The sequence below is a fragment of the Austrofundulus limnaeus genome, unplaced genomic scaffold, assembly GCF_001266775.1.
Source record: "Austrofundulus limnaeus strain Quisiro unplaced genomic scaffold, Austrofundulus_limnaeus-1.0 Scaffold307, whole genome shotgun sequence".
Lineage (NCBI taxonomy): Eukaryota > Metazoa > Chordata > Actinopteri > Cyprinodontiformes > Rivulidae > Austrofundulus > Austrofundulus limnaeus.
Window position 1 is genome coordinate 463,236 of NW_013952709.1, and position 9,752 is coordinate 472,987.

The window sequence follows — 9,752 nt, forward strand, 5'->3', positions numbered from 1 at the left end:
GAAACAACCTCTGAAGGCATCAAACACTTTCTCTTCTATCAGCCCTTATCAACAGGTCTAACATGAAGCACGCAGGAGAATCAGAAAGAATCTGACTGCTTGTATCAGACTACAATAAATATTGACCAGAGGTGTCAAAAGTGTTCACATTCATTACTTAAGTAGAAGTATATACTATGGTTTAAAAATACTTTTTTGGAAGTAGTAATAAAAAAAGTTATACTGGGAAGTGGGAATTTGCAARTTGTAAATTTAAACTGGATCGCCCCTCCAGAAGGAACTCACTGTCAGAATGTGTGAGAGTTTATAATTCAAGATGGCGGCTACWCACCACAACTCATCAGTGACTAAAACTCTTACTTTTAATAGTATTTCTGTAGTATTCATTTCACAGTCGGTCAAATGCAGTACTTTTCAGTGTTTAAAAGAGGACTCTGCTTCTATACAGGAAATACCAGGTAGAGCTCAGTTATTTTTTTGTTAGTTGTGCTCAGGGCCACCATGATGCCCATGTGGTCATAAAGAAACTTTTTTTATTGAATGAACTTTGACCTTTTTTTATTTGTGTTGCAAAATCCACCTGAGCCACACCTAGTTCTGCCTGCCCCCCCACCGGAGTTTTTTTTTCTTTTTCACTTTCAGCTGCTCTCATCAGCAGTCACCACAGTGAGCTAACTCGCATTTTTGATCATTATTTTTACATCTGATGCTTTAATCAATTAGTTACAGTTCACATGTGGAGCAGGGGGCTGCCATCATTGGCACCTGGGGGGTTGAAGGTCTGAATCAGGGGCTCAGAGTGGAGCAGCTGAAAGTGCTTCACCTTTCCCACCCACATTTATGATGCAACAGTCGGGGGATTAGAACCAGCAACTTACTGTTGACAGACTTCTCTAACCTCTGCACCACCACTCACCCAGATTGTGTTTAATAATCTGTCAGAATATATTCCAGATGAAGTCAGTTTAACAGTATTTAGTATTTACAGTATTTAATCTCTTCAGTTGGATCTGATCTTCATCTAATCTGCAGTTTTTGCGTCGTTCTTCATGACCTCATCATTCTGCTCCTTTCTGTCCAGTTCTTCCTGTTTTCAGTCAAATCTAGAGTTTCACTCAGCTGTTTCAGGAAACACAAGTTTTGTCCTCAGAGAGGTTTTCTNTTGGCAAATGGTTGAATTATACAAACCATAGCTGTGGCTTGGCATTGTTCTGTCATGTGTGCTGTGCCTCTGTCTTCTGTATGCCCATAATACAATAACTTGCTGAATTTTATTCAGTTGCAAAACAATTYGGATTGTTGATAGGCTCCCTTCATAYAGGGAAAGCTGTTTGTGCCATGGTTATCAGCAGGGAAAGGTGCACAGACAGTGACTGSTCTAAAGATTGATACTGGATAAGTTTGATAAGTTACCTTGAAAATGCTTGAAAAGTTCTTGTATTTTACTGTGAGAAAAGTGAATGAACACCGAAAAGAGCTGATTGTCAGATTATCAGATTTCCCTTCAGGGTGAATAAGACACACAGCCTCACACCAGAAAACTTAATGAACATCATCATTTACCCAAAATGCTTTGCAGCAATAATAAAATGGCTCAGTCTGTGTGGCAATATGAATATATTTTTTTAATTATAGGAACTGAACAGCCTACAGTATTTTTACAGCTGAAGTCAATCCACCTAAGGCTAAACAACTTGATAAAGAAGGCTGGTTCTGTTCTGGGGACGACTGTGGAACCTCTGGAGATGATGGTGCAAAGAAGGATTTTACATCAAATCAAGAACATTGTGGACAACCCTGACCATCCTCTTCATCAGACTGTCATAGAAAAATAGTCTTCAGTCAGAGGCTTCTTCAACTTCGCTGTAATACAGACCGCTGCAGAAGACGTTTCCTGCCCACAGCCATCAGCATCTACAATAATTCTTTAGTTAAATGAGTCACAACAGTATCTATTTTCCCTCTGGGATCAATAAAGTATTTTTGAATTGAATTGAATTGAACTGAATGTTTGTCTTATAATGTCTAATGTTACAAGTACTTTTAGATGCTTTAAAAGTTGCAGCACTAATCTGCAGGTGTTCAGCCAGTAGGCCCGTGTACACAATGTACCAGTGTTTTTATTTAAAGAGAAACAATTGTGTAAGTTTATTGGTTGATGTAATGCATTTATGTTCTGAAGTGTTTTAGACCTTATGTAAGGAAGTCTTCACACTATAAATACTACAAGGATGGAATACTAGTCAGACATTGCTAGATGCTGTTTGAAGTCATCATAAAGTCGTCTCCAGATTTTCAAATCTACTCGATGGGTTTTTACATGTAATCTTAATTAATTTTCTGTTAATTCTTTAAAGTCGATCTCCTGTTGAAGGAGAGATGGCAGTGTGCACTGGGATTGGAAGACGCCTGGGAATTCAGGACACCCTAATCTTATTTGAAAATGTTTGATTTAAGGTTATAAGGTTCAAAGAGKGTCTTTTAGATAGAAGTAAACATTTTTGGTTAGAGGTCCATGTAAGGAAAAGGCTTTTTGAAATTGTTCTATGTGTGTTACAATTACTTTGTGGGTTGTGTGAATATTTTGTGTTTTTATTTGGGTAACCAGCCCCACAGAAACGCTGCTAAATTGTGATTGTTGCATTTTTGTGTTAATAAAGATGGTCATAGTTTCAAGGGTAACCAACCCCAGGGATGCACTGTTGACTGTGGCATTGTATAATTGACAGTTTCACTTATACAGTATATGCTCCAACGTGGATTTGTACAAATTTTGCGGTATGAAAGAAGAGACTGGTCTGTGTGTTTGTTAATAAGGGGAATATTGACTCTAAGGAAATAAAATCGATCAGTGGATTGGTGTAAAAATCCTCAACAACCACACAGAGTTTTAATAAAAAAATCTAGAAGCTTCCTGATTGGATTTACTAATCATGGCTGACAGTACTGTCATTCCAAAGAGTCTCGTTTCTTCATATGAATGAATAACATAAGGGAGGTGAATAATCTCAGGAGTTCAATCACTCTTGGGAGTTTTTGCTTCTCAGTATGTTTGAAAGACCAGTGGGTGTGAAAGGGATACAAATTAAACTGTTAAGGGCCATGAAAGTGTGTGTGCTTGAGTGTGACGATGGATAGTGAATTTGATAGCGAGGTAAATGATGATGGGTGAGTCCTACAGCAGAGTGAGTCTGGAAAACCTTAGGCAAGCAGAAAGAACATGTTCTAGCTGCCATAGGACAAAGTAGGACTCTTAAAGACAAAGAGAAATCCAGATAGAAAGCCTCAGATCAAATAGATGAGCTTTTAAAAGTAAAAGAAATTCGGCTAACAGACAGGCAACCTCTAGCTAAGTTACTCTGGGAAAAAAATGACAGCGTACTGCAGAAATAGATGAGGCTAAACAAAAAGGGACAGAGGGTAATTTCCTTACTAGGGCCAAGTGGAAGAGGGCTCAGGAAAAGGTAGAGTCAGAGCGTCAAGCATGGGGTACATTAACTTTATTTTGTCAAGGGACAGACCATCTCAATAGGGACAGCTCAGAAAGAAAAGACAGGTGCCCCACYTCCTTATACTAAACTTGTGTTGGCTACAGCACCCCACCTCCTAGCTTAGGGACTAACATCAAACCAGGCCCAAATCTAAGGTTTGGGAAAGCTCTCATCTCCCTRTCAAGGAAAACTCWAAGTACAYTGGTTGGAGTCCTAACTGGGYACAATCTGYTCAACCGCCACAAAATGGTGATGGGACTCCATGACAATGGTCTGTGTGATGCCTGTGGCTTGAATTAGAGWCCTCTTTGCACTACTTAGGCCACTGCCTGGATCTGAGTGGTCAAAGGAAAAGAATTCTTGGGGACCCCTTTATGGATCCTGAGAAGCTCAGAACACTGAGTGTTTCTAACCTTGTGTCCTTCATCCGAGGGACGAGAAGGTTTGAATGAAGACCAGTGTCTTTTTGGGGAGAGCAATGGGCCCACTTAGGAGGTCCCTGCTCATATGGATTCTTTATCCATCCCCACTCACCATAACACTAAACCAGTTAGGGCTCTTTACCCTACAATATCTAATGGAACAATTCTCATGACAGAAACCCCAACAGGACAGGAAGCTGAGGTAGGATCAGGCCAGATGGGACAGGCAGGAACCAGTAAAATAGTCACCATCTTCAGGAATGGGGACCAGTCTAAGRCAAAGCAAGTCACCAGTAATTCTTTTTGAGTCAGACGATAAGAGCAGCCAGGGGAAAGGGAACTGCAGCTGTAGGGAGTCAGAAAAAGTCAAAGSGTGAGGCAGGTGCTGCAGATAGAGGGTAAGAGAACAGAAGTAGTGGCTGTTATAAAAGGCAGGTGGATGACAGCTGAGGAAGAGGAGAGATTTAATCAGGAAGTGCAGGAGTTTCAGAAAAAAACAGAAAACTTATAGTCCTTTGTTTAATAAAGATAGATCAGAAGATGAGGGTGAGTGCAGCCAGAGGTTGAGTTTGTCCAGGCAGTGTAAAATAACCTCAGCGGCAGCTGCAGCTCAGGAACAAGGAAAGAGATTAGAATTCAGAGAAGACACGTTGGAGGAGGAAGAAACGGCAGAAGCAGAAAACTCTAATATGGATTTAGATGAAGAGAGCCCACCTGTTAGTTCAGATAGATAACAATGAGCCTCAGGGAATAGTGCTGAAGTTTGAACAGTGATAAAACATGAAGTTTGTTGACGATCAGGTGTTTTATAAAAAGTTGAAATGACTTCAGGTCAGACAGGAGTTTGAGCTGCAGGTCACAGGACCACCTCCCACCTGCTGCTCCTCTCTGYTTCTAACCTCTCCCTGTGCCTACCAGGTTTTATTCAGGTCCACTTGTTTCCTCCAGCACACCAGAGTTCAGCATGTTAGGTGTTATTCAGTCTAAATGATCACCAGGTGTAAGGTAAAGTGTCAATGGTTGTTTCTATGTAAGATGTTCAGAGTTTATCAGGCTTCTCTCACAATAACTGATGGAGATTAACCCCAGCTCCTCATCATCCTGCACARAAACAGAGCAGAGAAAATGTCCAAAATGTCCATGTTTTTGGACATTAGAACAGTTTTACATGTCTGTACCTGTAGCAGTCAAGAGCAGCTGTAATAATGTTATAATTGACAGAAACAAAACCCATTTAATGATGCTGTGGTTATAGATTCCTCTGAAGAGCCTCTGTCAGTGTCTGTAAGGAGTTTATTTCACAATCATCTAAAGCAGAACTGATGATTTGACACTCCYTCTTCAGAAGGAAGTGAGATGTTCACTGTGAGATGAACTAACACTTTAGTATTTTGCTTATGAAATTCACAGAAAACTTATGAAAAAACATCCATCATCTATAACCGTTTCTTCTTTTCAGGGTCACTGGTGCCCATATACAGCAGTCACAGTGTGAGGGGCGGGGTACACTGTGGACAGGTCGCAAGTCCATCACAGGGACACATAGACAAACCAACATTCACTCACACCTAGGGACAATAAAGAGTTACCAATTAGCCTAACACACATGTTTTTGGTCTGTGGGAGGAAGCCGGAGCACCTGGAGAGAACATGAGAACAACATCTACCCTCTCATGTTGAGAGGCATCAGCTCTACCAACTGAGCCACCGTGCTGCCCCTCATGAAACAGAAAAATTGTGAAATTTCTAAATGCATAATTAGCATTGTGTCATTTAACAGCACCGAGTGTTCAGATCCTGTTGAACAATATGTGTAAAAMCTATTTGAGCACAATTTATGAAGAGTTTATCCATTAAAAATGCAAAGTGCTGCAGAGTTAGTCAATAAAACACACCAGCAGACACAATGTTGAATAAAACCCTAAAAGAGAAATGAAAACAGACATCTAATGATGTTTGGATTAAAGTTTAGAAGCACTGAGTACTAAGTACCTGTACCAAGCACTGAGCTAGACTGTAACCAGCTGCTTTAAATGAAAAAAGATGGATTTAATCACTAATCTTCTTCCATTTTCAAATTTAATATAATTTTTCACTTTGACTCCTCTGTTTGTGATTATTGTCTAAAGAGCCAAAGATAGGTCCACAAGTGTCAGAAACAAAAACAGGAAAAATAGTGATGCTGGAAGAGACTTTTTACACCTTTCATGTGGAAAAAAAAGCAATAAATTTATTTTTGTTTATTTAATTTATTTATGTGCAGTCATCAAACACTAGTGAGAAATCTTCCAAGTCCAGGGGTCCGCTGCACAAAACTAGGATTAAAGATTAAGTTGAGATCTTTGTGTTATCCTGCATAATTTAATCCTTGATTCCTCCAATGCAACCTATTAATCTTGTTTACAAGTTCAAGTCTTGTTCCAGCAGATGTCCTCGATTTATAAATCCTATGTTCATGCCTCTGAGCAGAGAGTCAATAAAAATATAAACATCCACGTCGGACAACTGAGCAACAAACAAAGTTTTGGAACAAACTCATAATTTTCAGCTACTGGATCTGCAGCGTCTGAGGGGCTGGAGGGTCTTTTTGAAAAAAAAAAAAGATAAAATTTAGTATTTTAAAGCAGTTATGTAAATTTCCCCCCAGGAACACACATGGCTCTTGAGAAACTGCAGAACACTTTCATGTAAAACAGCTTGTTGCTCTGCATGTTCTGCCAGTAACCACTCTTATCTTCAKGTTGCTCTAGTATTCAGCCCACATTTCATTCTAACCATCAGCTCTAAATGAGAACCACAGAGTGAGTCTGGAGTCCAAAGATTCTCACACTCCTGCATGGACAAAGTGTCAGCATATTGTAAGGTGGAACACAAAATGCAGGCAGACTCAATGACTTGAATGAAAAGACAAAAACTAGTTTTTTAAATAACAAAAGACAAAAATATCACAACAAGAAATGAGAACAAAGCTTGGTACATGGAAAGGGCAAAGATCCAACAGGGCAATGAAGACACATGTTAAAAACAACTGAGGATGATTGGAGAGTGGAAGCACCTGGGTGATTACAGATTATGAACAGGTGAGTGTGGCAGGCTGGAAACACACTAAGAAGCTGGCTGAGGATAACATGGCACAGGAAACAGAAAACAGGAAATTAGAAAATAAGACAAGGAAAAACAGTCTGAAAAAATATTAACAAAAAGAACCATTAAACATGAATCATGACACAAACAAGACAAATCAAAGCTTATTTCTGCTGCATTTTATTGAGAAAAAAGTGAGAATGAGTTCAAAAGCGATGATAAATGTTTCTATAACAAATAAGACCTGTAATGTTTTCAGAGTTTACCTCATTCCTCTCACATCTACTGCTGGAGACAGCAGCTCCATGTGACCCTGCACAGAGAGCAGATGAAGAAAATTTCCACAATGATGCACGAATATGTTATTATTGATTTCTTCAAAGAGCATCTTTCAGTGTCTATATAAGGTGTTTGTATCACAAGCATCTAAAGCAGAACCAAGAGTTGCTCAAAAACAAGTTTTAATGCTGACAGAGAGATAAATCAAACAGCTGATTCATTTACAGAAGTAMAAGTTTTAATTTGTGTCAAACAGYTGCCTGTGAAGCAGGTTTTTTTGTTCTTCCTCTWTTTTTTTTTTGTCTTTTGACACAAAAGTTGAGAAATGAGATTCTGTTTTTTATTGGTTGGTTGTTGTGAGTCAGAATGACTGGTGTTTTTGGCCAAACTGTATAAAAAGAAGCATCAGATCCAATCCTCTACTGAAGACCTTCAGCTTCAGCTCACATCCATCTCTGRCAGAGAAAAGACTCATCAGCAAAGGTGAGGAAATAATAATTAACAAATACTGAGTTTTATCAAACAGCAGAATCTGTTTGATCTGTTTTACATTTAGCTGACCCACAGAAGTTTTATCTTGTTAAATGCTGAAAATAATGTTACATATGTTCTGTTCTCTCTGTGCACACGTGGGTTTTCTTCAGTTTTCTTCTGCAGATTTTCTTTAATAAAAAATTTCCTTCCTGGACTACAGGGAGCAGGTGTCTCCTTCAGTCTCTGTGTGAGAGGAGGGGACACCCTGGACAGACTGTCAGTCCATCACAGGGACACACAGAGACAAAAAACAAAACAAAACTGACTAAAAATCTGCTGCTTCTAACAAGAATATTTTATTCAGTAAAACATTTACTGTTCATGAATTTGGAAGCTGAAAACTACAGTTTATTTTTATTTCTGTCACTTTAGACAAGATGAAGATTGTTCTGCTGATCACCATCATCTGCAGTTCTGCCTTCACTCTGCACCCGGAAAAACTATGTCCTGTCACCCAGACGGGCAACACTAGATTCAACCAGTTTAATAAGAATCACATCATTAAGACCAACTTTAAAACAAACTCAGTTCAAGAATGGAATTTGTGAGTTTCAGAGTTTATTCATCTCATTCATTAGGATATTTTATTATAATTATCTGTACTTTCTCTTTATTCTGCATCAAATAATGTTTTTGACTGAAATATTTCACGGATGTCAAACATGTAGCACATTTTATACATGTAATACATAGATTTTATTAAACCAATAAACTTTTTTAACACTTATAATAACAGTTTAACTTGGACTAATCACAGCTCCTCTGATCTAAATGCAAAAAACAGTTTTAATCTGTTTCTTTTGTTGAATTTGTTGAACTTTTATTGAAATAATTTGACATTGTGAATAAAACTGAGCTTTGATCTATTCTTTCAGACGCCTGAAAGATTTGGGACGCGAACACACATATTTTCAGACCTTCATAAAGAAGGCGAATCGACCTGCTGTTGTGAAGATCTGCAACGGTGATGGTGTACACCAGGATGGCGACTTGTTTACCAGTATTTCACCAATATCGGTGTATAATGTAAGAGTTACCAGAGGCTCAGTTACTGAAGCCCCAAAAGCAACACAACAATATGTGACTGTGTCTTGTGAGACTGTTAGAAAACACTTCTGTCCTGTTCATATTCAAAGAACCCAAAGTAATCCACCACTCAGAAATGGGGTCCCCCAGTCCCAATCTTCAGACGAGTGACTTCCACTCTCAGTTTTTTTTTCTTACTGGGCTCAGTAATATTGAGTAAAAMTATTGCAGTAAATTTGAATGTGCCAAACATCAAACAAAAAAGAAAATTTCTTTAAAATTACATCGCTATTAAAAAGACAGTTTGATGGAGACTTTTTAAAACCCGAATAATGTTTTTGCTGCAAGCCGTGCAAAATAAATAAAAGCAACATTTTTATTTGAACACTTTTTGTTCCTAAGAACAGTTTGTGCTACATTTCTTGCATTTTTTTTTGCTTTGTGCTCTGATAAATAAATTTTGTTATCAAATAAATGCTTGARTCATGAATGAATCCTGAGTTGTTTAGTTTTCTTTAATCACTAATGAAGATGATCACAGGAAATGTTGCATTCTGATATTTTGCAGTCACAGAGGGGCTGGACTCAGAATGCAGGCAGGAGGAACTCAGTAAATAAAATGTTTTTAAACAGAAAACCAAAAGCCAGCATAGCAAAAGAACTTAGACCAYRGCAGAACTCCAGGGAGGATGACTGACAGCTGAACAGAAACGATGAATGGACAAAAAGAAAGAAGAGAGCAGTTCAGTCCACTGAGGGATGATGACAGCACCTGTGCAGGAGGCTGATTACAGGTTAGAGACAGGTGAGGGACTGTAGTGAGATGTCACAGATGGCCTTCCGTAGTGCGCTGTATTTATGAGCATGCGCTGTACATCCAGGCACGTGAGTTGAATAAAGCTGAGTTCTAACAGCT

The 9,752-nt window shown here is 38.8% G+C and overlaps 1 long non-coding RNA gene across 1 annotated transcript; it reads left to right on the top strand.

Annotated features, from left to right (window-relative positions):
• The first annotated feature begins 7,552 nt into the window (after positions 1-7,552).
• On the top strand, positions 7,553-9,330 carry LOC106527054 (uncharacterized). Its single transcript, XR_001311334.1, has 3 exons — positions 7,553-7,759; positions 8,183-8,354; positions 8,686-9,330. It is a non-coding gene; the product is annotated as an uncharacterized LOC106527054 (long non-coding RNA).
• Positions 9,331-9,752: the final 422 nt, after the last annotated feature.